Source organism: Talpa occidentalis, unplaced genomic scaffold (assembly GCF_014898055.3).
Source record: "Talpa occidentalis isolate TD23 unplaced genomic scaffold, MPIMG_talOcc4v2.1 talOcc4.16, whole genome shotgun sequence".
NCBI lineage: Eukaryota > Metazoa > Chordata > Mammalia > Eulipotyphla > Talpidae > Talpa > Talpa occidentalis.
The window spans coordinates 54579632-54603993 of NW_023601653.1; the positions used below are offsets into that span (position 1 = coordinate 54579632).

The following is a 24362-nucleotide window of genomic DNA, read 5'->3' on the forward strand; positions in this document are numbered from 1 at the left end:
TTTTGTATCCTGCCACTTTACTGAACTGATTGATGAGTTGAATTAGTTTTTCTGTGGAGTTTTTGGGGTTCTCTATGTATATTATCATATCATCTGCAAATAGTGATAGTTTGACTTCTTCTTTTCCTATTTGGATTCCTTGTATGTCTTTCTCTTGTCTTATTGCTCTGGCTAGGACTTCCAGTATTATATTGAAAAGCAGTGGTGAGAGTGGACATCCTTGTCTTGTTCCAGATCTTAATGGAATTGCTTTCAGCTTTTCACCATTGGGAATGATACTGGCTGTTGGCTTCTCATAGATGACCTTTATGATGTTGAGGTATGTTCCTTGTATCCCAATAATTTCAAGGGCTTTTATCATGAATGGGTGTTGCACTTTGTCGAAAGCTTTCTCAGCATCTATGGATATTATCATATGGTTTTTATATTTCTTTTTGTTGATGTGTTGGATAACGTTGATTGATTTTCGGATGTTAAACCATCCTTGTGTCCCTGGCATGAATCCTACTTGGTCGTGGTGAATTATCTTATGGATACATTGTTGGATCCTGATAGCTAAAATTTTATTGAGGATTTTTGCATCTGTGTTCATTAGGGAGATTGGCCTGTAGTTTTCCTTTTTTGTGTTGTTCTTGTTCAGTTTTGGTATTAGTGTAATGTTGGCTTCATAGAACGTGTTTGGTATTGCCCCTTCCTTCTCAATATTTTGGAAGAGTTTGTGAAGGATAGGCACTAATTCGTTTCTGAATGTTTGGTAGAATTCATTTGTAAATCCATCAGGTCCTGGGCTTTTGTTTTGGGGGAGGTTTTTGATTACCATTTCAATTTCGCTGCTTATAATTGGTCTGTTTAGGTGTTCCATTTCTTCTTTATCTAGCTTTGGGTGATTGTAGAGTTGTAGGAATTTGTCCATCTCCTCTAGATTGTTGAACTTGTTTCCATATAACTGTTCATAGTAGTTACTGATTATTCTTTTGATTTCTGCTGTGTCCATTGTGATTTCTCCTCTTTCATTGATGATCCTGTTTATTTGTGCTTTCTCCCTTTTTTCCTTTGTGAGCCTGGCTAGGGGTTTGTCAATTTTATTTATTTTTTCAAGGAATCAGCTCTTGGTTTCTTTGATCTTTTGGATTGTTGTTTTAGTTTTGATTTGATTTACTTCTGCTTTGGTTTTTATTATTTCTTTTCCTCTACTGGTTTTGGGGTTTTTTTGTTGTTCTTTTTCTCGATCTTTGAGCTTTGAGATTAGGTTGTTTCTTTGAGTTCTTTCTTGTTTCTTGATGTGAGCCTGTATTGCTATATATTTTCCTCTTATTACTGCTTTTGCTGCATCCCATACATTTAGGAAATTGGTGTCCTCCTTGTCATTCAATTCAAAGAATTTTTTTAATTTCTTCTTTGATCTCCTCATTAGTCCAGTGGTCTTCCAGTAGTGTGGTTTTCAATCTCCATGAGTTAGGAGAGTTCCTTGCCTTCTTCCTATGTTTATTTCTAGTTTTATGCCTTCATGGTCAGAAAAGATGGTTGATATGATTTCAATCTTGGTTTATCTGTTGATGTTTGTCTTGAGTCCCAGTATGTGTTCGATTCTGGAGAATGATCCGTGTGCACTTGAGAAAAATGTGTACTCCGTTTTTTTGGGGTTTAGTGTTCTATAGATGTCTGTTAAGCCCAAGTGCTCTAGATCCTTATTTAGAGCTTTAGTGTCTTTACTTATTTTTTGTCTCGTTGATCTATCTATTGTTGATAGTGGTGTGTTGAAGTCTCCCACTACGTATGTGTTTTCTCTGATGTCTGTTAAGCCCAAGTGCTCTAGATCCTTATTTAGAGCTTTAGTGTCTTTACTTATTTTTTGTCTCGTTGATCTATCCATTGTTGATAGTGGTGTGTTGAAGTCTCCCACTACGTATGTGTTTTCTCTGATGTCTGTTTTCAGAGATGACAATAGTTGTCTGATATGTTTTGGTGCTCCTTCGTTTGGTGAATATATGTTAATGAGTGTTATTTCTTCTTGAAGTATTGTCCCCTTGATCATAATGTAGTGACTGTTGGGGTCTCTTTTTACCTTTTTGAGTTTGAAATCTGTTTTAAATGATATAAGTATAGCTGTTCCTGCTTTCTTTTTTGGTCCATTTGCTTGTAGGATTGTTTTCCATCCTTTAACTTTGAGTCTATTTTTACCTTTTGTAGCTAAATGTGATTCTTGGAGACAGCAAAAGTTTGGATTTTGTTTCTTAATCCAGCCTGCAACTCTGTATCTTTTTATTGAAGAGTTTAGTCCATTTACATTTAGAGATAATATTGATATGTTAGCGGCTGTATTTGCCATTGTGTTTGTCTTTCCATTGATTTTATTTATTTATTCTTTTAATACCTTTTTTTTGGCCTTCTTTTGTTGTTATTCGTCCCTCTGAGGTTCTGGCTTTAGGACTCCTTGTAGTATTTTTTGGAGTGTGGGTTTAGTCATAATGAAATTCCAGAGTTTCTGTTTGTCTGGGAAGGTCTTATTCTTTCTTCATAGAGTAAGGAGAGCTTTGCGGGATAGAGTATTCTTGGTTGGCATCTGTTTTCTTGGAGTCTGTTGACCATGTCCCTCTACTCTCTCCTTGCCCGTAGTGTTTCTTCGGAGAAGTCTGATGTCAGCCTGATTGGTTTTCCTTTGAATGTTATCTGTTTCTTCCCTCTTGTCAGCTTCATTATTTTTTCCTTGTCCTGGATTTTTGGGAGCTTTACTATGATGTGTCTTGCTGTATTTTTCCTTTCGTCGTGGAAGTTTGGTTTTCTTCTTGCTTCTTGTATATCAATTTTCAGCTCCTTCTTCGCGTTTGGGAAGTTCTCTTCAATTATCTCCTGGAATATTTTCTCTGTTCCTACATCTCTCTCCTCTCCTTCTGGAATTCCTATAACTCTTATATTTCCTTTCCTCATGGAGTCAGATAGTTCCCGAAGTCTTTCTTCGTTCTTTTTCCTTCGTACTTCTCTTTCCTTTTCTGTTTTGGTTCTTTTTATTTCTGTGTCTTCAAGAGTACTTATTCGTTCTTCCATTTCATCTATTCTGCTTTCATTGCTTTTCCCAGAATTCTTTACTGCCTCCATTAATTCTTTGATCTCCTGCATTTCTTTTACTTCACTCTTTAGGGACTCAATTTCATTCTTCTGATCATTGATCATTTTCCCTTTATCATTGTTTTCCTTTATGACTTCTGTCAGTTTTTTAATCATGGCAATTTTTAATTCTCTTTCTGGAAAGCTCAGAAGTTCTTCCTAGTTACTGTCATTGCAATCTGGGGGTGGTTTTCTTTTTGTGTTGTGCTTTTTTCCTGAGGTGTTGCTAGGTTGCATGTGGTTCTTTTACTCCCTACTGTCTGTTTTCTAATTTGCTGTATGCATTAGGATACTGTGTTGCTGGTACTGGCCGGCATCTTGGGTGAACTTCTCTGCAACCCTTTGGCTCCTCTGGGAGCCATCTGTCAGTTTAAAGCAGTCTTTACTGAAGAAAGTTCCCTGTTCTAAAATGCCAATGCGGGGACACGCTCTCCTGCGCGCCTGATCTGCCCTGGCGGTGGGATCCCGCTCCCTCTCTGGGCTCAGACTGCAGGCCAGAAGAGGCCTTGTGTGGGCGAACTTCCCATCTCACCTCTGGCTCCTCAGGGAGCCTTCTGCTGGTTTCAGGCAGTCTTTACTGAAGAAATGTCCCTGTTCTAAACTGGAGATGCCGGACACACTCCCCGCGTGCCCGGTCTGCCCCAGCCGTGGGTTCCCGCTACCCCTCTGGGCTTGGACTGCAGGCCAGAAGGGGCCTGGTATGGGCGAACTTCCCAGCTCACCTCTGGCTCCTCAGGGAGCCTTCTGCTGATTTCAGGCAGTCTTTACTGAAGAAATGTCCCTGTTCTAAAATGGCGATGAGGGACGCGCTCCCTGCACGTCCGGTCTCAGGCACACTCTTCTGCGTGCCCGGTCTACCCTGCCTGTGGGTGCCTGCTCCCACTCTGGGCTCGGACTGCTGGTCATTAGGGGCCTGGCGTGGGCGAACTTCCCAGCTCACCACTGGCTCCTCCGGGAGCCTTCTGTTGGTTTCAAGCAGCCTTTACTGAAGAAAGGTCCCTGTTCTATGGGATATTGGTGGTTTTTTTTCTGGTCGCTAGGTGGCGCTAGAGATCTCTCCTAGTTTCCTTGGGGAGCTGTTTTTTTCACCCTGTGGGACTGGGAACAGAGTGGCAGTGGTGGGGAAAGCCTCAACGACTTTGGGGTGCTGTGTCTGCCTTGTGCCCCACTGTCATAGGGAACCCACGCCCCGAATTTCGTGCCCTGGGTCTCAGTTCCAAAGCCCTCAGGTCCAGGACGCGGGCTGTAGCCCAGTTCAGTGTCCGCAGAAATGGCGCCTTTTGCACCCCACTCCTGTATCTGGGAGCCTGGTTTCTGATTACTCAGTGAGGGACTTTCACCTCAGTGAGGGCCCCCGCACATCTCCCCGCAAGCCTAGGTCGCAGGTGTGGGGACCTGGGCAGCCCGATCCGCGTTTGTTTTTCAAGTGCGCTGCTTTTCTGCACAAGCTTACTGGCTGGCCTGGGGCTGTTTGTAGGTCTCTGGGAGTCTTTGTTTTTCTCTAATGGCGCCTGGAGCCATTCGCTCACCTCCGCAGCGAATCCTGCAGGGTTCTCCACAGCTCCAGTTCACGGGGGTGTGGTGGCTGAAATAGTTCCTTTCCACTCACAGTCCTGCTTGATGCGTAGTTTGTTCTTGTTGGTTGTTTTAGTTTTTTTTGTTTTTTTCCTCCTTTCTGTTGGTTGGAGAGTGCTGACTTTGTGGGTGGGGGAGGGTGGCACAGTTCTGAGCTTTCCTCCCTTCTAGTCCTCTTTTATGGCAACTTTCTTCTTCGGGTAGTTTGCTGAACTCGTCCGTTTATCTTCCATGTCCCAATTCTCACTGGGACCTGCCACTTTTCCTCCCTATTAACTTTTTTTTAATGGGAGACCTTACTTGCAGCATTTCCTCACCGCCATGTTGATCTGCCCCCTAACAACATATATCGATTCATCTATTTTTGTACAAAAGCGGGGGTACAGGCCAGAGGCACGGGAGGGTGAGAGGATTCACCAGAGACAGAGCAGGGAGCAGAACAGGCAGATGGACCAAAGACACTGCTGAGGGGAGCAGCAGGCGAGGCAGGAGAGGTCTGCTGCACCATGTGGGAATCTCCTTGGCTAGCTGGGAATCGAACCTGCACTGCAGAGGCTACGGACAGCTTCACAGAGCAGTACTCAACCTGCTGTGCCAACGGGGAGGCCCTCTACTCTCCTTCTTGATTGATAATTTTGCTTACATTTTATTTCTAGTTTAGAAATCCCTTCCTTTTAGCATTTTAAAGTTATTCTTCCAGTGTTTCCTAAATTTCATTGTTACTTTTGAGATGTCATTTTGATTCCTGAATTTCTATTTCACCCTGTATCCCAAACTGATCTCTTTACTCTTTCCCTGTGCACCACCCCCAACATACACACACACCTATCACACCATATTTTCAGATTTTACGTTGATTCTCCTTATTGTTGGCTCACTTTCTTTCACTATGCTGGCACTCAGTGCACCTTTTCAGTTGTCAACCTCACATCCTCCCATTTTGGGAAGTTGAGTTATTATTTCTTTAACTCCACACTGTAGTGATCAAAGGTATCAGCACTTACTTGCCCTGTTATCACATGGCACCTTTGATTCTGCTCTTTTTAAATTCACTTTCTTCAATTAGCTTCCCAGTCAATACTCTATTTTGATTAACCTGCATTTTCAAAAGCCATTACTTCTAATATGTTTACCTGGCTTCTCATCTCCTAATCCTATACTCATTGAGGAGTATCCCACAATTTTCCATCTCCATTGCTTTATTCCCTGCTGGATTTCTTCCAGTCTTGCAACTTTAAATATAGTCTATACTCAAATGACTCCTAAATTTGTACAACATCTACTACCTTTTCCTATATCTCTGGACTCACAATCCACCTTCCAGTTTGGCTAATCTACCTGGATATCTGATGTGAATATCAAAGGCAAAATAATCTGTATATAGATAGAACTTCTCTTTCCCATCCCACCAAAATCTGTACTCTGCTATTTTTCCCATCAAAAAAAATGTAAGTGGGGCCTCCCTTGTAGTGCAAGGGGTTAAGCATAGCATTGTGAAGCTATCCGCAGCCTCTGCAGCACCAGTTTGATCCCTTTCTGGCCAGGGAGCTACCCACATGGCGCAGCAGACCTCTCCTGTCTCACCTGCTGCTCCCTCAGCAGTGTACTTCAGTCAGTCTGCATGTTCTGTTCCCCACTCTGTCTCTGGTGAGTCCTCTCACCCCCGCCCCGCACCTCTGGCCGGTACCCCAGTTCTTGTATGCATAAATAAATAAAAAATCTTCAAAAAAAATGTAAGCTCATTTTTTCAGTTGCTCAGTTCAAAAACCATGGAGACCTCCTTGGCTTACCTCTTTCTCTCACACCTCACTACCAAGTTGTGACCAACCTGTTTTCAAATATTGTAACTATTTCTCACCTCCTCCACTGCCACTATCTGAGTCCATCTTGTTTCTGAATAATTGCTGAAGTCTCTCAACAAAACTCTGTGCTTCCTCCCCTACCACTTGTACTTGCCTCTCCTTGCTCTGTCATTCATATGTCCTCAGCTATAAATCTCTATAAAGCTCTATCGGGTCCCACATGGCATACAGACCTCTCCTGCATGCCCGCTGCTCCCCTCAGCAGTGTACTTCCTCAGTCTGCCTGTTCTGTTCCCCACTCTGGCTCTGGTGAATTCTCTCACCCTCCCGCGCTTCTGACTGTATTCAGTGCTTGTATGGATAAATAAATAAATCTTAAAAAAAAAGGGTTTATAAAGCTCTATTATGACTTTCACATCCTGTGTTAACTTTGTACTATCTCATTGTTTGCACTGCCATTGCCTTTCTTTAGGCTATAGCAGTCCCTTGCCAGAGGTCAAAATGTGTTTCAAGATCGTCCTTCAAGCCACAATTCCCCCCTACTGTATGGATTTGTCTTCTAAAATCCAAAGTGAAGATTGTGCACTGGCTCCCCATTACTCTCTAAGTGACATCTTGGCTCACCATCCCCGACCCAATCTGCCATTGGCCTCCAGCTCCAGCATCACTCCTGAGTCCTTCAGACCCCCATGCACACCAGCATCCTGCACACAGGCAGTACTAGGTGGCCCATCTCCTCACTGTCCCTACCAAGACTTAGCTCTCCAAAGGCAGGAACTCTGTCTTTTTCATGTTTTCATTCCCAGTGCCTAGCAGAGGATTTAGCACAGTGAGTCTTCAGAAGCTGGGTTAATATGTGCCATTCTGGTGAAATGTTCTAAATTTTAAATTAAATCACCATATGTAAATAAATAGACCAAAAATTTTCACAAAATAACTAAAAAATAAGGATAAGAGAAAAAATCAAGTGCTAGAGTCTGCAGGGAATTTCCACTAACTGCAGTGAGGAGGGTGTTGAGTTGAGAGTCACAATCCTAAACTAAGCCTGCTGAACTAGAATAGCACAGAAATCTGGGGAGAAGATGGGAAAGGCTATGACTCAACCCTATTCTATCCCCCGGCAAAGAAATAAAATCCCAAAGCCAATTGAACTCTGCTAGCTTGAGAGGGTCCTGCCCTTCTTTCTCTTCTTCTGTTCTTCTCCTTTGTCCACTGAGAACCACATCTCCGAGTATTACCCCATCTGGGTAAGGAGTAAAGGGAGGGGTAGCAATGCCTTGAAAGCTTGCACTTGAAAGAAGTGCAAAAGCTTCAGGAAAAACATTTGGAGGGAAGATGAGAGGAAGAGCCTAAGAATATTAGAGCTGGAGATGCAATTTGTATCTGTCTCTGATTGAAGAAGAACTGAATACAAACTGAAGCTTGCCTTTGAGTCCCTACCTGCCTGGCCAGCAGAGTAGAAAATCCTCCCTCCGCCCAGCAGAAACATTAAATGCTTGCTAGATTCCGGAAACATGCTCAGGGCTCAGCACATCAGCATCCTCGCTAGGTCTTGATCCAAAGGAAATGTACAAATACCTGCACAACTGGTAGCTGTAAGTGAAAGGAGACCACACTTGCAAACTCTAGCCAGCTACTGTGCAGAATCAGGTTTTCTGGTCATGTGCACATGTGGGCATGTGTATGTGTATGTGTCTATGTGTTTATTATTTAAGGAAAATAATTTTTAAAAGTGTGATCTAGATCTCCCCAAACCTTCTACAACACAAGAAGTGACTTAGAGAGTCAGAGAAAAAACACAAATTGATACTCTTTTCCAGAGGGAACAGAAGAAAAGTGTTCAAAATCTTAGCTCTGTGTATTTAGTAAGAATTGACCCTCTAGTACAAGGAGTGTTAGGAAAACAGTGAATGAGTGCAATCTGGAAAAGAATGGGAGATGGCTGAGAGCAGACAGAGTCGCAAAGAAGGTAATGTGCTTTCTTTGCATGTGCAGAGAGCACAGTTAGAGCACAGAAAGTGTGGTCTGTGATATTTCAACACAGGTAAGACTGTACAGGGAAAAGTAAAACCCAGATGTACCTGATAGGAAGTGACATGGAGGAAAAGGAAAGAAGCTCTAACCTCTGAATTACAGGCTTCCTGAAGAAGAATCATGAAAGGAGAAGAAAGTACAATTATTTTATCAATGTAAAAAATAATAACAGTACAAAACACAACAAAGCAAAACCAGACAATTATAAATCAGAGACATCCTCCAGGGGAGGAGGAGGGAGAGGAATCAGAGGGAGGAGGGAGGAGCACAGGACTGAGGTGATGGTGCACCGGTGCCTTGGGGAAGGAAATTCTATGGGGACTACACCTGAGGGGGTGGGGAAGCAAATACTGTTTAAAAATGAACAATGATGTAAAAAATTAAAAAATACATAGTCATTAAATCAGTAAGGAAAAAAAAAAAAAAACCTTGAATGAATCCCTGAACCAGGACTTTGTACACAGATAAGTGTACTTATCACATTCCTGATAAAATGGATGGAAAAGACCCACATTCAAACATACCCTTGACGACATTTTTACGTTTCAAGGAGAAAGGGAAAATTTCTACAAGCTCTTCCAGTCAGAAAAATGTGGCTTAGCTGCAGAGCAGTAAGAATCAAGGCAGCTTTAGACTTCTCCAGGGCGTCATATGTTGGGAGGATGTTACAGTAGGTCCCGAAATATGAGGAACAGAATGATTTATCCAGTCAGGTTGTCATACCTATATCATACATGGGCTACAAAATACATTTCTCAAATACCTCTCTTGTGGTATAAAATGGTAATAGTAGAAGTCAAAAGCAGTTTAAAACACAGAGATTGAAACAGTGATATATTGGGATTGTTTAAAAACCAGCTGTGTAGTTGGGGAAGAGCACCTGATTGGTGGAGTTAGAGACTTCCATGGTCTGTGTACTCAGCACCACGAGGGCTGACATTGGGCTGCCAGAGGTCTGGCCATGTGGAGTTGAGAGAAAGGTGTGCAGTTGGCAATCACGTGATTCCAGGGACTGACTTCAGCTCAACCAATTTGTTCGCAATTTGAGGGAATTTTTTTAAAAACATTTCATCTCAGACCATCTGCCAGAGTTGATCATATAATTAGTTTATTGGTTTCTTAGTATTATCCAAACAAATTACCACAGTCTGGATGGCTTAACCCAATAGAATTCATTCTCTTACCGCTTTGGAGGTGAGCAGTCCAAAAGCAAAGCAGCAACGAGGTCACACTCTCTTGTTCAAGGAAATCCTCCTTCCTTACCTCTGCCTAGCTCTGGTGATTGCCCATGAGGCTTGGCTCATAGACTCGTACCTTTGTTGTGGTGGTGGCATTCCTCCTGTGTGTCTGTTTTCTCTTCTGATAAGGATACCAGTTATTGCATCAAGGACCATCCTCATCTGCTCAGTCTTAATTTTAGCTTAAATTTTATTGCAGAGGCCCTATTTCCAGGTGAGGATGTGGAGTGAGGTTCTAGATGGGCGAGAAATTGGAACCAACACTTTCAACTCAGTATAGGCTTGACACATAAAATGTAACAAACAAGCACACACATAAATAGCTCTAATGTGAACACTTACTTGTTTCAGGGTGGAATACTTGCTGCTGGGAGAAATGACACAAGAATGATTTTTACATTTGACTCCAAAAGTTTGAAATTTGTTCTTATCAAAAACATAAACAAAATTTAAAAGCCAACAGTACTCTGGAAAATATTCCATAGGGTATAAAAAGAAAATGGGTAAACCTCTTTCCTATATAAATACAGTATATGAATATAAACAGTATTACAGTCTCAGGAGATAATTGGTTAAGAGGTAGAAAAATGACAAAGGAATAAATACAGAGGACTGTTAAATATTAATCATATTAGTAATTAGATACATTTACATTAAAACAGCATTTAGCTATCTATTTTTGACAAAGTAGCAAAAATAAAGAGAAAAGGGAATGATACTGCATATTCTCATGGGAGAAAAATAGAAGAATAAATTAGTGTAAACTTTCTTCTATAATAACGAAAGAATTGACATGATTTAAGACCCTTAAAAATGTTCCTACTTTTTGAATTAGTAATAACTCTTTTAAAAGTCAATCCAAAAGTAGTAATCTTGAAATGTATGAAGCATCGAAAAATAGCAAAAAAGGCATCCTAGAATTAAGTATTAGTGTGAACAGGTCGAGATATTTTAATGCTAAGGTTTTATTGCAGAGAATGTAATCTAGATAGTTTAAGCATAAAGGGATTTATATAAGTGATTTTGAGAGTTACTGGGAGGTTACACAACACAGAGAGCTGTGGAGGTCACTGGGACGCAGGGACAGGAAACCACCTACCACAGTGGGAAGCTGCCCCTTCAGCTGCTACATCCATACACACGTGGCTTCAGTCAGAATCTGACTTCAAAAGTAGACCTACCCACATTTCTGTGTTTATTGCAGCACTTTTTATAATAGCCAAGATATGCAAACAACCCAAATGCCCCAAACATGAGTGGTTTAAGATGATGTGGTATATATACACATTAGAATACTACTCAGCGATCAAAAAAGATAAACTCATAATATTTGCAGCAACATGGATGGAGCTGGAAGGCATTATGCTAAGCAAAATAAGTCAGAAGGAAAAAATTTATACTGGATTGTTTCATTTATGGGGAAATATAGGGAAATCGAGCAAAGGATCAGGAAAAAGACAAAACTATAGTTTGCAGGCAAATCATAGATCTTACATACAGCAGGGGAGAGAGAGGGAGGGGGATTAAAGCAGGGGAGGGAAAAGCACAGGGGACTATGGTGTGGTTCACATGTGTTGTGGTAGTGGGAGATTTATAGGGACTAGGCCTGAGGGCAGAAATCAAACAATGTGCAAAAATGAACAAGGATGTAAGAAAATAAATCAAAATTTTAAAAAATGGACCTAGTCTCCCTCTTCTAACAGTTCAGAATTCAAGATTACATGCACACGAGCCTGTTTCACAGCTGAGACCCTCACTCTACAGGCATCTGGGAGATGTAACTGTTGAGTACCCAGGGTCTGTGGAGGAAGCACAGGAGGCCGGGATGGATACCGTGTGAGCCAATCCATCTATTTGCCATACCCAACACCTCCAAATTAGAAGAAATACATTCTTTGGCTTCAGCTTACTTTGGAAATACATTTGATTTAGAATGCTTTATAAAAAGTATGAAAAAAACATATAAGATGTTTGGTCCTAGTTATGTAAAAAATGTTATAGGGGATAAGATGAGCCCAGAGAAATATGCAAATGCATTAAACATCTACATGAGGCTATAGCAGATTTTCATAAGCAAACTACATGTTATGTATGCATCATTTAGCATATTTATATGTTTATAAAGGTCAGTGTACTACTTTCCTTTTCCACAATAATAGTAAATTAATTTTGTAATCCTTATTCCCCATCAACAGAAACAAACCAATGTATGTTAAACAAATGCAGGAAGTAATGAAATGAATGAGATGAATGAAATGCAGGAAGTAATGAAATGAATGAACAGAAAATAAGAATCCATTGTTGTTTGTTATACTGTGTTAGGGTTCCAAGAAATCTGAAAAAGACTTGTTTATTTCCCTTTAAAGTTGTTTCCACACAGCCATGAGTTGTGGCTGCTGATGGAGTAATACACTCCACTCAGTGGAGACACTGAGAAGTTTAGATGTGTGAGTTTCTCTCTTAGGTAACATATACATGTTACGTATTATATTTATGTTGTATATAATATATTCATGTTTTATATATATTATATATATTTAATGTTAAAGTATGTAGTTAGGGCTCCCCAGTCAACAGAACCAGTGCCATCTATGGAATTGGCAGTGGAGACTGAGAAGTCCTACCCTCTGCTGCCTACAAGATGGAGACCCAGGAAGGCTGGCAGGGTGCTCGCAGCCTGGGTCTGAAGGATGGAGAACCAGGAAAACCAGTGGAATAGTTCCAGTCCAAATCCAAAGACCTGATGGTGAAAACAGGAGGGGACTGGTTTTTCGGCTGAAGTAGCCACCCAGAGAGTGTGGTTCTCCCTCCCTCTGACTTTTTGTTCTCTTCAAGCCCTCTGCAGATTGGGTAATACCCACTCACATTGGCAAGAGCTTTTTGATGTGCTCAAGTCTACCAGCTCCAATTCGAATTTCATCTGGAAATACCCTCATGGACACACCCAGAAATAATAGTTAACCAAATATAGACCATCCCATGACCCAGTTTATTTTTTTTAATTTTATTTATTTATTTTTTATAATAAATTTTATTTTTATATTCTCCATACAATTGCAACCCCCTTATTTTGACCCCAATCCCTCCCCTCCTGCCCCCCACCCCCCATAGAGTGTCTCTGGTTCATAGTTTTTTGTTGATTTTGATTTTCACTTTCTTATAGTTATTCATTTTCCTGGTCCCTTATTTAAGTTTTCTAGATTCCTGCTATGAGTGAGACCATCCGGTATTTTTCTTTTCCTTTCTGGCTTATTTCGCTGAGCATGATCCCTTCCAGCGCCATCCATGTTGCTGCAAATTGGATGTGTTTATCTTTTTTGAATGCTGAGTAATATTCCCTGGTAAATATGTACCACATCTTCTTGATCCAGTCATCTGTTTTTGGGCATTTGGGTTGTTTCCAAAGCTTAGCTATTGTAAACAGTGCTGCTATAAACATAGGAGTGCAGGTGCTCTTTGGAATTGATGTTTCTGTGTCCTTTGGGTAAATTATTGATGAAATTCATATGGAATCACCAAAAACCCTGAATAGCCAAAGCTCTCCTGAAAAAAAAAAAAGGAGGGAATGGAGGCATCACACTTCCAGACTTCAAACTATACTACAAAGCCATAATCATCAAAACTGCATGGTATTAGAACAAGAACAGACATACAGACCAATGGAATCAAATAGAAAATCCAGAAATAAACCCACAGATTTATGGTCAATTAATCTTTGACAAAGGAGCAAAGAGAATGCATTGGAGCAAAGAAAGTTTGTTCAATAAATGGTGCTGGGAAAACTGGGTCGATACATGCAAAAGAATGAAGCTTGACCACTACCTCACACCATACACAAAAATCAACTCAAAATGGATTAAAGAACTAGACGTAAGACCTGAAACCATAAAATACATAGAAGGAAATGTAGATGAAACACTATGTGATATTCACATCAAAGACATCTTTACAGACACATCACCCAAAGCAGTGATAGTGAAGGCAAAGATCAACAGCTGGGACTACATCAAATTTAAGAGCTTCTGCACAGCAAAAGAGACAATAACAAAAACAAAGAGAAACCCCACCGACTGGGAGAACATTTTTGCACACAACACTAATGATAAAGGACTGATCACAAAAATCTGCAAAGAGCTGATGAGACTCAACAACAACAAAGAAAATAATCCAGTCAAAAAATGGGCAGAAGAGCTAAAAAGAAACTTCTCTGAAGAGGAAATGCAAATGGCCAACAGGCACATGAAAAAATGTTCAACATCACTTGTCATCAGGGAAATGCAAATCAAAACTACCATGAGATACCATCTTACACCAGTGAGAATGGCACATATTAAAAAAACTAGCAACAACAAATGTTGGCGAGGGTGTGGAGAAAAAGGAACTCTTCTGCACTGTTGGTGGGAGTGCAAACTGGTCCAACAACCATGGAGAGCTGTGTGGAGATTTCTGGACCTACTAAACATAGAGCTCCCATATGATCCATGACCCAGTTTAAATGACATAAACTTAACTGTCACAGCTATATAGAAACTGATTTAATTTTAGTGTAAACTTATTTTATTTGTTAATCATAAATAAATGAGTATAATTATTTGTAAAGAAAAATAAAACTCAGGCAGATGTTAATTGGTGATCTTTCCAAGTTAGCTAGCAGTATTACTCTTCTTTCACACAGACTACTTTTAGTTGAGAGTCTGTAGGTATTTTAAATGGTTTTTAGTGTTTGTCAGCTATGACAAAGACCATGAGTTCTTCAGTGTCTTTTTTTCCCTTAACTTCCTTAACTATTAGAGATTTTCTTATTGGGAATGTAGGGTTTCTAATGTAAATCAGTTTCCTAAAATATAATTACCCTCGTTCTACAAAACATTCCTTTCCTCTGAATCCCCCTCATTAGGCCGTTTTGCTTTCGAAAATCTGTCTGGACCTGTTTCCCACTTAACATCTGACCTAGCACAAGACTTTCTCAGAGATTCTGGGGAACTATTCAGTGGCCCCACATCATTACAAGAAACCACTCCAGGGTAATCCTAGAAAGTGTAGACAAACATGTTAGACAAACATATAGGTGTAGACAAACATGTAGACAAACATGTTGACCCCATAGCAAATATAATTTGATGAACTTTTTTTCAGTTTCATCCTTCATATATATTGTGATTATTGGATATTTATTAAGAAGATTCCAATTTATATGCTGCTCTGTTTTGCTTTTGTTTCCATTTTTGAACAGTGTGGTATTAACCACATTTGAGAGAGAGAGAATAATACTGCTGAGTGCATGTAACATTCAAATTTTATTCCTCAAAATACTTTTTTAACATGGGCAGACAGTGACTGAGGAGAGATAGAAATGGAAAAAATTGCTACTTACCCTGCATCTAATATAGGTGGAAGTAGAGAAAATGGTTTACTTTAAAAAGCTGATGTAATCCACACATATGTTGAATCACAACATGAAATGAAAATAGATGTTCTGTTTTCAACAACTGTAATATAATTAACTCCTAGACCCTGTTTTTACCTAGCTGCAGAATCAACTGTTTCGCAGCCTCCTGAGGTTTGTTTGGGGCTGTTTTCAGTTCATGATTTGAAAGAACTGGAGGTGAGATGAAATGAGTGTATAATTAGCCCTTGAAGTTGAAAAGAAAAAAGCGAAACACACCTTCTCACCTCCGCTGCTTTGTTACATTCTCCACTTTGCTACTTCCCTCCCTTTCTTTGTTCAGTGTGGCAGATAAATAATGGGATCCATGATAGGGAGGGAAGAGATGATTTTCACTTCTTTTCTTTCTTTGTATCTCAAACTGCATAGAATACTAACTTTTGATGGCCTGGTTTTCTCTTTTCATCTATTTTTGACAATATTTTATATTCACCTCCTCTTCCTTGTGAGACTGTTTCCTGCTCTCTCTCATTTTTTCCTTTCCTCCAGCCCTCTCCTCACTCCTCCTTAGGGCAGCAGTAGTGTGGATGACTAGGGTGTGTGTGTATGTGTGTGAAAGGACCGTGTGCCTCTCCAAGAAGATGTGCAGTCTTGCTAGAGCCCATGGTGGGAGGTTAGTGTAAGAGGCCGGCAGAGTCCCCAGGAACAGGCTTGACGACATCACTGATTCTTCAAAGTCTGCATCTGAAAGTTTGGGATCCTGATATTTCCACAAATCCTTAAAGTACCTGTAAAGAAGAAGGTTGGAAAAGAAGGTTGGATTACTGGAACAATGAGGCAGGGCACAAATCTGAATTGTGGTGACCCGTTTTGGTGCGGTTAGAAGCAGATGTACCAGCCTTACTTCACAGGTCTTTGAGGATCCAAAGGGAGGGGAGAGGAGAAGACTCCTGAGAGCACAAAGCCAAGATCTGAAGAGGTCTTGAACTTTAAGTACATGGAATATTTACCCCAAAGACTTGTATTTCAAAAAACAATGAATTTTTTTTAAATTTATTTATTTATACAAGCACTGGGTACAGTCAGAAGTGCAGAGGGTGAGGAATTCACAGAGCCAGAGTGGGGAACAGAACAGGCAGAGTGACGAAATACACTGCTGAGGGGAGCAGCGGGCGGCAGGAGAGGTCTGCGCACCATGTGGGACCCTCGCCGGTGGCCTGGGATCGAACCGGTGTTGTAGAGGCTGCGGGCAGCTTAGCAACCCAGCGCTCAACCGCTGCGCCACCGGGGAGGCCCAATGAATTATTTTTAATTGACAAACTTAAGACTTTCTCCTGCCTTTACTAAGAATGAGAACAAGATAAAGGCAAGTGTAGGAGGAAAAACTCAAATACATACAAAACTCACATACATAGAACTCATGTAAAATCACATGTGCATTGTCTGTATTGTGTGTGTGTGTGTGTGTGTGTGTAAGAGAGAAAAATGGAAATCAGTCTGTTAACTCTCTCACTAGAGAGCTTACCTCTCTGGGTCAACATATATTTATTGAACATTTACAATATGCCAAATGTGCTTCTTATTTCCCAATTTCTCTGCAGTTATATAATTACTCTGTTTTGCTTTTGTACAGAGGAAAAATATAATTAAATGTTATTTAAAAGTAATGCCAAAAAAAAAAAAAAAAAAAAAAAAATAAAAGTAATGCCTTTAATTCATCGTTTAATTTGGCATTTGAACAGCACATGTCCCCACCACGTGAGTGGGAACCAGGCCTTGTGTTAACTCTTCTGTTCCTGTGTGTACTTTTGAAATTGTCAATTCCAAGATTTTCAGGAATAATTTTGTAGAACTTCTATAGAGCTTAATTCCTATGAAAACTTTTTCACTCACAATTCAAGAGCTACTGTGCTGTGATTATATACAAGCTAGCTCTCAGTTTGGATCTTCAGAAATAGACAGATTTGCTGCATAGCATGAGATCTTAGTACTCAAATGATCAAATCCAAACTGGATTAGAAAGGTTCGTATGAAAGGCAAGTCTGGTCGTGAATCTGATTTTGAGATTTGCCTCACGGCACAGGTATTCACCACACAAAGATGACACGTGTTCTTCCGATGGGTCATGGATACCCTGATGCATCCCATGGTAGCAGAAGTCACGTTTGCAAGGTACAGGTGGCACATGCATGTGAGATAGTTCCATCTGCTTTCCCACAACTGTAAAACACATTCTTTAGCGACTTCTGGTATCTGTAGATGATTAGATTTTTAGAAAAGTACATCAGGGAGTCTTCTCAAATTGGTTACATCGTTGATTTGCAATAACCAGCATTTAACCTGCGAAATTTCCCAACCAAAGGCAGGGTGGATGGAATATTAAGTCCCAGTCTTTTTTTAAATGTATATATTTAGTCAGTGGGTAGCACAGTAGTGTTAAGTGTCATTGCTGTCAACTCAGTTTTGGCTCTTTAGTGCAATTGACCACACAACCCCCACCCCTGCAACGCAGGTTCTAAGGGGAGAAAAGATCTATTAGCCTTTCCCAGATTTTCAACTTGAGTTGAATTTATTTCAAAAAAGAAAAATTAAAGTTACTTTCTAACTTTTCAATTGAGAAAGAATCAAAGAGAGACTCTCTAACTGTAGAACTATAATAATAAAACATTGTGCAATTTCTATTTATAGCAGATTTTATTGGCAAAATTTTTTAATTAAATAATAATTGAGTAATGGAATACACCACTGATTAAATAAATGTAATACCTAGAATTAATGTGCAGTATATCAACATTGTTCCTGTAGATGCAGAGTTCCATTAATTGCTTTCAGTTATATGTTGGAGGGCATGGATAAGTTTTTTGTAATAAAGTAAGGATGATTGATTTTATAATATTTTGGAGAGAGTGTCGCTGAAAGCTCTCAGTGTGGCGTTGGTGCAGTGTGCCTGAGCTTCGTACCATTGCTCACTTCACCTCAGGAAAAAAATGGAAGACCTGTCTGATGCTGCCACTTTTGTGACTAGACTTAAAAACACTCTTATCCAGTACCATAGCATTGAAGGTGATAAATGGCGAGTTGCTAAGAAAACAGAAGATGTCACAATTTGGAGAAAACCTTCAGAAGAATTTAATGGATACCTCTTTAAAGCCCAAGGTATCATAGATGATGTTGTAAATAGTGTCATAAACCATATACGCCAGGGCCCTCTCGCATGGATTGGGACAGCTTAATGACTTCCTTGGATATTTTAGAGCAATTTGAAGAGAATTGTTGTGTGATGCATTATACTACTGCTGGTCAGCTTTGGAATATAATTTCTCCAAGAGAGTTTGTTGATTTCTCCTACACTGTGGGCTATAAAGAGGGACTTTTATCCCGTGGAATAAGTCTTGACTGGAGTGAAAACAGACAGGAATTTGTGTGTCGCTTTAACCATCCCTGTGGCTGGTTTTGTGTACCACTTAAAGACAATCCAAGCCAGAGTCTTTTTTTTTTTTTTTAAGATTTATTTATTTACTTATACAAGAACTGGGGTACTGGCCAGATGCGCGGGAGGGTGAGAGGATTCACCAGAGACAGCGGGGAACAGAACAGACAGATGGACCGAAATACACTGCTGAGGGGAGCAGCGGGTGAGACAGGAGAGGTCTGCTGCGCTATGTGGGACCCTTGCCAGCTGGCTGGGATCGAACTGTTACTGCAGAGGCTGCGCAGCACTCAACCGCCTGCACCACCAGGGGAGGCCCCAAACCAGAGTCTTTTGACAGACTATATTCAGACAGATCTACATGGGATGGTTCCTCAGTCTCCAGTGGATACAGCCATGGCAAGCACTTTAATCAGCTTCTATGATGATTTACGAAAAACCTTACAAAAGGCTTAATACATTCAAACTTTTATTTTTCCTGGTCCCCTGAAGCAACTACTTTTTGGAGCTGCATTAGCTGTAAAAAAAAATCATCCCTTCCTCTCTTCTCATAGCCTCTAGAAAAATTTGGGATGTTTTTGATTTATTTTATCCTAAAATAAGTAGCTATATAAGAGAGGGCATTTTAATTTTGCAAACATTTATTTGCACATTGTTTTGTATGGCAGTGTGTCCAGGAATGGAGAGTATGACAGAAATCACAGGAGTAGCTATAGTTCTGTAACACAAACACTTACGAACTTGAATAGTGCCTCGGTATGAGTATTTTGACTGCTGGGAAATCAGAGAAAATACCGCTTCATTCTTTGGGGTTAAAGTAATCTACTTAGCTTTATAAACATTTTGTAAATATTTTAATTTTCTTGGAGGGTGTTAGTGCTCTACTTGTGGTATGCTCTATGAGTTTGCCAATATCTTAAACTGAGAAAGAAACCTACTCTATATTTTATAAAAATAAATTTCATTGTTAAGTATTGAAAAGACCAGGAATAAGAAAAGAATAGATATTATAGTAATTTCAGGTACAATTCAAATGCAACTCAGATTTGATACCTAGAAAGCATTATTTTGTGAATGTATTTTTAAAATATATTTGTATCTTTTGTGAATTTAATTTGAGAGTCTTAAGAGCATTTATGCATGAATAAGACTGTATGGAAAATGGCCAAATATGTGCTGGAGTCACCACATTGATTATGAAGTAGTCTGGGTTGTGTAAAAGGAGTGGTTGTATCACCGCTAGAAAATAATCACTTTAGAAAATCACATTCAATGAATGTTCTGTGCATGTGTCAGTTTTAAAGATATCTCTCAACTTGCAAAATATCGCTAACTACTTCATAAATGTTCACAATTGTTATATAATTTCAGTCTGGAACTATAAAAATGCATTTGTAGATGTATCCAAATGCCTAACTAGAGTGAGTCTTTTCTTAACTAGCGTGGACTCTAATAAGTCCTCTGATTCTGTGGCTGCCTTAAATGAACATTCCTAAATGATTTTATCATTCCGAATAATTCTCTTAACTTTTGAACTAACCACCTGGTTTACCTCTAAAATGAGAACTTGAGGCAACAGTATGTTTATGCAAATTTTTGTAGGGATTTATGTTGGTGTACATACATACATCTTGAAATTTGTTTCAATGTTCTGTGTGAGTTCATTATGTGTTATCTGTATTACTGCTTTTCCACTGATTTTTTTTTTTGTTAATATGGGTTAAAGTGATATTTATGTGTTGCATCGTGATCAAGTGCATGAAAATAATTTATTTCAAGAACTGACAATGTACAAATGATATTATATTCTTAACTTACTAATAGCCTTTTCTGAATTGACTGTAACTTTTGAGTTGCTGGATTTTTCTGCCACTTTTTTTTCTTTTGCAATAGGGAAAGAAAACTTGGTAGTTTAGCTTTCAGTTTCCCATCGAAATTGTTAAATGTTGATTTTGACTTCATATGTATTTTTTAATTGATCTTATTAGTGTGGTATAGGAGTTCTCTTAGATTCCAGTATTTGTTTAGGATGGTGAAATACCAGCAGATGCCCAAATAGAAGGTAATCAGATTGAGTAAAGAATTTGTGACAAAGTTTTGCATTATATATAAGGGCTGTTGTTGCCTGAGCTGAGTGGCCCTAAAGGCAAATAAATTGTCTAACTTAAAAAAAAAAAAAATTTGGAGAGATCTCATTCTCTTATAAAACTGCTTAGATTTACCTTTTTTCCTTTTTTGATTACAGAAAAGGTAGTTCTTTGTTATTTTCTTTCTACTCTATCTAACACAAAAGCTACACAAAATTCACCATTTTCACTGATCTCTGCACTTACACTTTCCTTGTTACATTTAAGTGTGGACGGTATCAATCGTATTTATTTATTTATTTATTTATTTTTAAAGATTTATTTATTTATTTATACAAGCACTGGGTACAGTCAGAAGCTTGGGAGGGTGAGAGAATTCACCAGAGGAAGAGCAGGGAGCAGAACAGGCAGAGTGACGAAGTACACTGCTGAGGGGAGCAGAGGGCAGCAGGAGAGGTCTGCGCACCATGTGGGACCCTCGCCAGTGGCCGGGGCATCAAACCGGTGCTGCAGAGGCTGCGGGTAGCTTCGCAACCCAGCCCTCAACCGCTGCACCACGGGGGAGGCCCAGTATCAATCGTATTTGTTTCACAAAATAATGAAAATTGACAAATGAGCATACAGTTGCACCTCAGTATTCAAACAGTGACTATGTAAACATAGGCCAGCCATATCCTGCCTAGGAAGTAGCTTTTCTGTTAGTTTATAGCTTACTTCCTTGGAGATAATGTTTATTTCTCTAGTATTCTTTTCTTTTTTTAAAGATTTATTTATTTACTTATTTATACAAGCACTGGGTACAGTCAGAAGCGCGGGAGGGTGAGAGAATTCACCAGAGCCAGAGCGGGGAGCAGAGCAGGCAGAAGGACCGAAGTACACTGCTGAGGGGAGCAGCGGGCGGCAGGAGAGGTCTGCGCGCCATGTGGGACCCTCCTCTGGTGGCCGGGGAGCAGCTGGAGATCGAACCGGTACTGCAGAGGCTGCAGGCAGCTTCTCAACCCAGCGCTCAACCGCTGCGCCACCGGGGAGGCGCTCTTATCACTTATTCTTATAGAAGAGAATAAAAATAATGATGCTGGTGGTGGTGGTGGTGGTGATGATGGTGGTGATGGTGGTGGGGGATATGGGGAGGATGGCGATGATGCTTTTATTGACATTTTCTTCAGATGAGAAAACTGAGGCCTGAAGACATGAAACAACTTGCTTAAGGTTGCAGTTTGAGGAAAAGGCAGAACATGTAATCTTCTCAAAGTATATTCGCTATAACTGGAAGCCACAAGCCATACTTGAGAACATCATTTTTATTAGAAATTTTGTTAAATAAAAATAAGGCAAAGTCTGGGGTCTTAAGACCTCTGTTGGCTTAGGGTTAAATCTCAGTGCTATCACTGGTACAGCCTGAGTTAAATCCCCCGGCCAGGGAGCTGACCCACATATGGCATAGCAGACCTCTCCTGTCTCACCCGCTGCCCCCCTCAGCAGTGTATTTCAGTAGATCCGCTTGTTCTGCTCCCCACTCTGGCTCTGGTGAATCCTCTCACTCCGCCCCCACACCTCTGGCCCAGCAGAACACCCCAGTTCTGCTACACACACACACACACACACACACACACACACACAAAAGTATATATATATGGCAAAGTCAATGGGCTTCTGAAATGCAGTCTGCTTTTTTAAAATACACAATTACTGCTTTGTGCCAACACTGTCACCATTTTTTACTCAAATGGTGATATTCCATAGATTAGAATATACTTCACTTAACTTTATCCCTCACAATAATTGACTATCTGTTTAAAAGTTTAGTATGGTTTCAATTCCATAGTAAATTTAGAGAAATAAGTATGATTGCTATTCTGAGAACTGCAAAAGGGAGAAACCATAAGAAAAGTCAGAAAAACAAGCACAATTTCATTTGTCCTGGAAAAACTATGAGACTTTTTAAAATGATTCCTGAGATTGGAAATGATTATATGATTCCTGGAGGGTTTGATGTTTGTCAGAAATTAACATATTTTGTTTACAAGAGAATGAACTAGTGTCTAATGAGAGATTGTATTTAAGAGTGCTATTCAGATCCTAATTATGCATTTTCTGGTTTAAGTCAGGGGAATAGTTTGCATAAAAACCAGTGAAAGAAAATGTTGCTTGACAAAAGTGAAGGCAATCAAAAGTATGTCTTATATTTTCTTAATGTTCCTGAAGAAAACACTTTGTGTTTTTTTTTTTTCCTATACCATATTTTGGAGTGAATTAATTGCATTTTGTGACAAAGATGCAAAAATGCTGAAGAGATTCATTTGTTCCTTTATGCATTTATTCATCCAATAGGCTGCCAGCACCTTGTCAGGCATGGCACCAGGCTAAGGGAGCACAGAAATCAAGGATGTTACCCTTTTATAAAGGAATTCAGATACGGAGCAATAAATATTAAAGAGACAGTCACTTTTTTTTTAAAGATTTATTTATTTTTATACAAGATCTGGGGCACAGACCAGATGTGTGGGAGGGTGAGAGGATTCACCAGAGACAGAGTGGGGAACAGAACAGGCAGACTGACAGAAATACACTGCTGAGGGGAGCAGCGGGCAAGACAGGAGAGGTCTGCCCCGCCATGTGGGTATCTCTGTGGCCAGCGGGGATTGAACCAGCCCTGCAGAGGCCGTGGACAGCTTTACAGCGCTGCGCTCAACCGCCTGCACCACCAGGGAGGGAGGCCCGAGACAATCACCTTTTAATGTGATAAGTACCTTGATAAAAATAAAGTTCTAAAGGGGCCTTCTAGTCTCACCTGCTGCTCCCCTCAGCAGTGTGTTTCGGTCAGTCTGCTTCATACAGTAAAGTCTCACATACAATTTGAGGTGCATGGGGAAAGGGAAGGCTGAGGTCCACAGTGTCGTATATGGACCCAAACTTTTCCATTCGGTGGTTCCACCATCCCACTAAAACCATAGCTTACTGGCTGGGATCTTCTTTTTTCTGTGTTAGCTCTGTCTGCAACACAGAATTTTAAAAATGCATTTGGTAAGCACATGCCAATATTCCACTGTTTTTTTACCTGTGCAATAACCATTTTGTGTGGCTGAACCTGTAAGTAATAGGTAGAGAAAAACGGGTAAGTAGACACAAGAGATGTTATAATAGGGGAACTTAGTAACCAACTGGATATAGAAGTTGTGAGAAAAAGAAGAATGTATGTTTACGGTGGGTTGAGTCACTGGTGGGTGGTTGTACCATTTGTTCTGATAAGGAATGTGGTTGTTGCCATACATTTTGGAGGAAAGATGTTGAGTGTGAGACACTTCCCACACTTTTCCACACGACTTGCTCCCTCATTTTCTTCAGACCACTGCTAAAATGCCACTCTAAATAAAATAACACCTCATCCTCTGTTGTGTTATTACTCTATTTTCCTTGTGGCCACTTCCCACATTTGTTCATTTTTTAGTTTTTGGTTGTCTCTTCATTCAAATGAAAGCCTGATAAGGACAGACACTTCATCTATATTGTTTGTTGCTATAGCCCATAGTGCCCAGCACAGTGCCTGGCACTTACAGGTGCTCCATAAATAATTGCTGAATGTGTAAATGAACTCTGATGTCTGATATAAAATTAGTATTTTCTACCCACTTCCTCTTTAGGTCCGACTGTTAATGTGCAGACGAGGGGCACCTTGGAACCCCCAAAACTTTCCTGCTCTAAATG

General features: G+C 40.1%; 1 protein-coding gene and 1 pseudogene across 3 annotated transcripts in view; both read left to right on the forward strand.

Moving 5' to 3' along the window:
- The window catches only part of ST8SIA1 (ST8 alpha-N-acetyl-neuraminide alpha-2,8-sialyltransferase 1), a 169167-nt gene that overhangs the window by 100829 nt on the left and 43976 nt on the right, over window positions 1-24362 (forward strand). The window lies entirely within an intron of this gene.
- Window positions 17938-18645, forward strand: LOC119247639 (stAR-related lipid transfer protein 4-like; annotated as a pseudogene).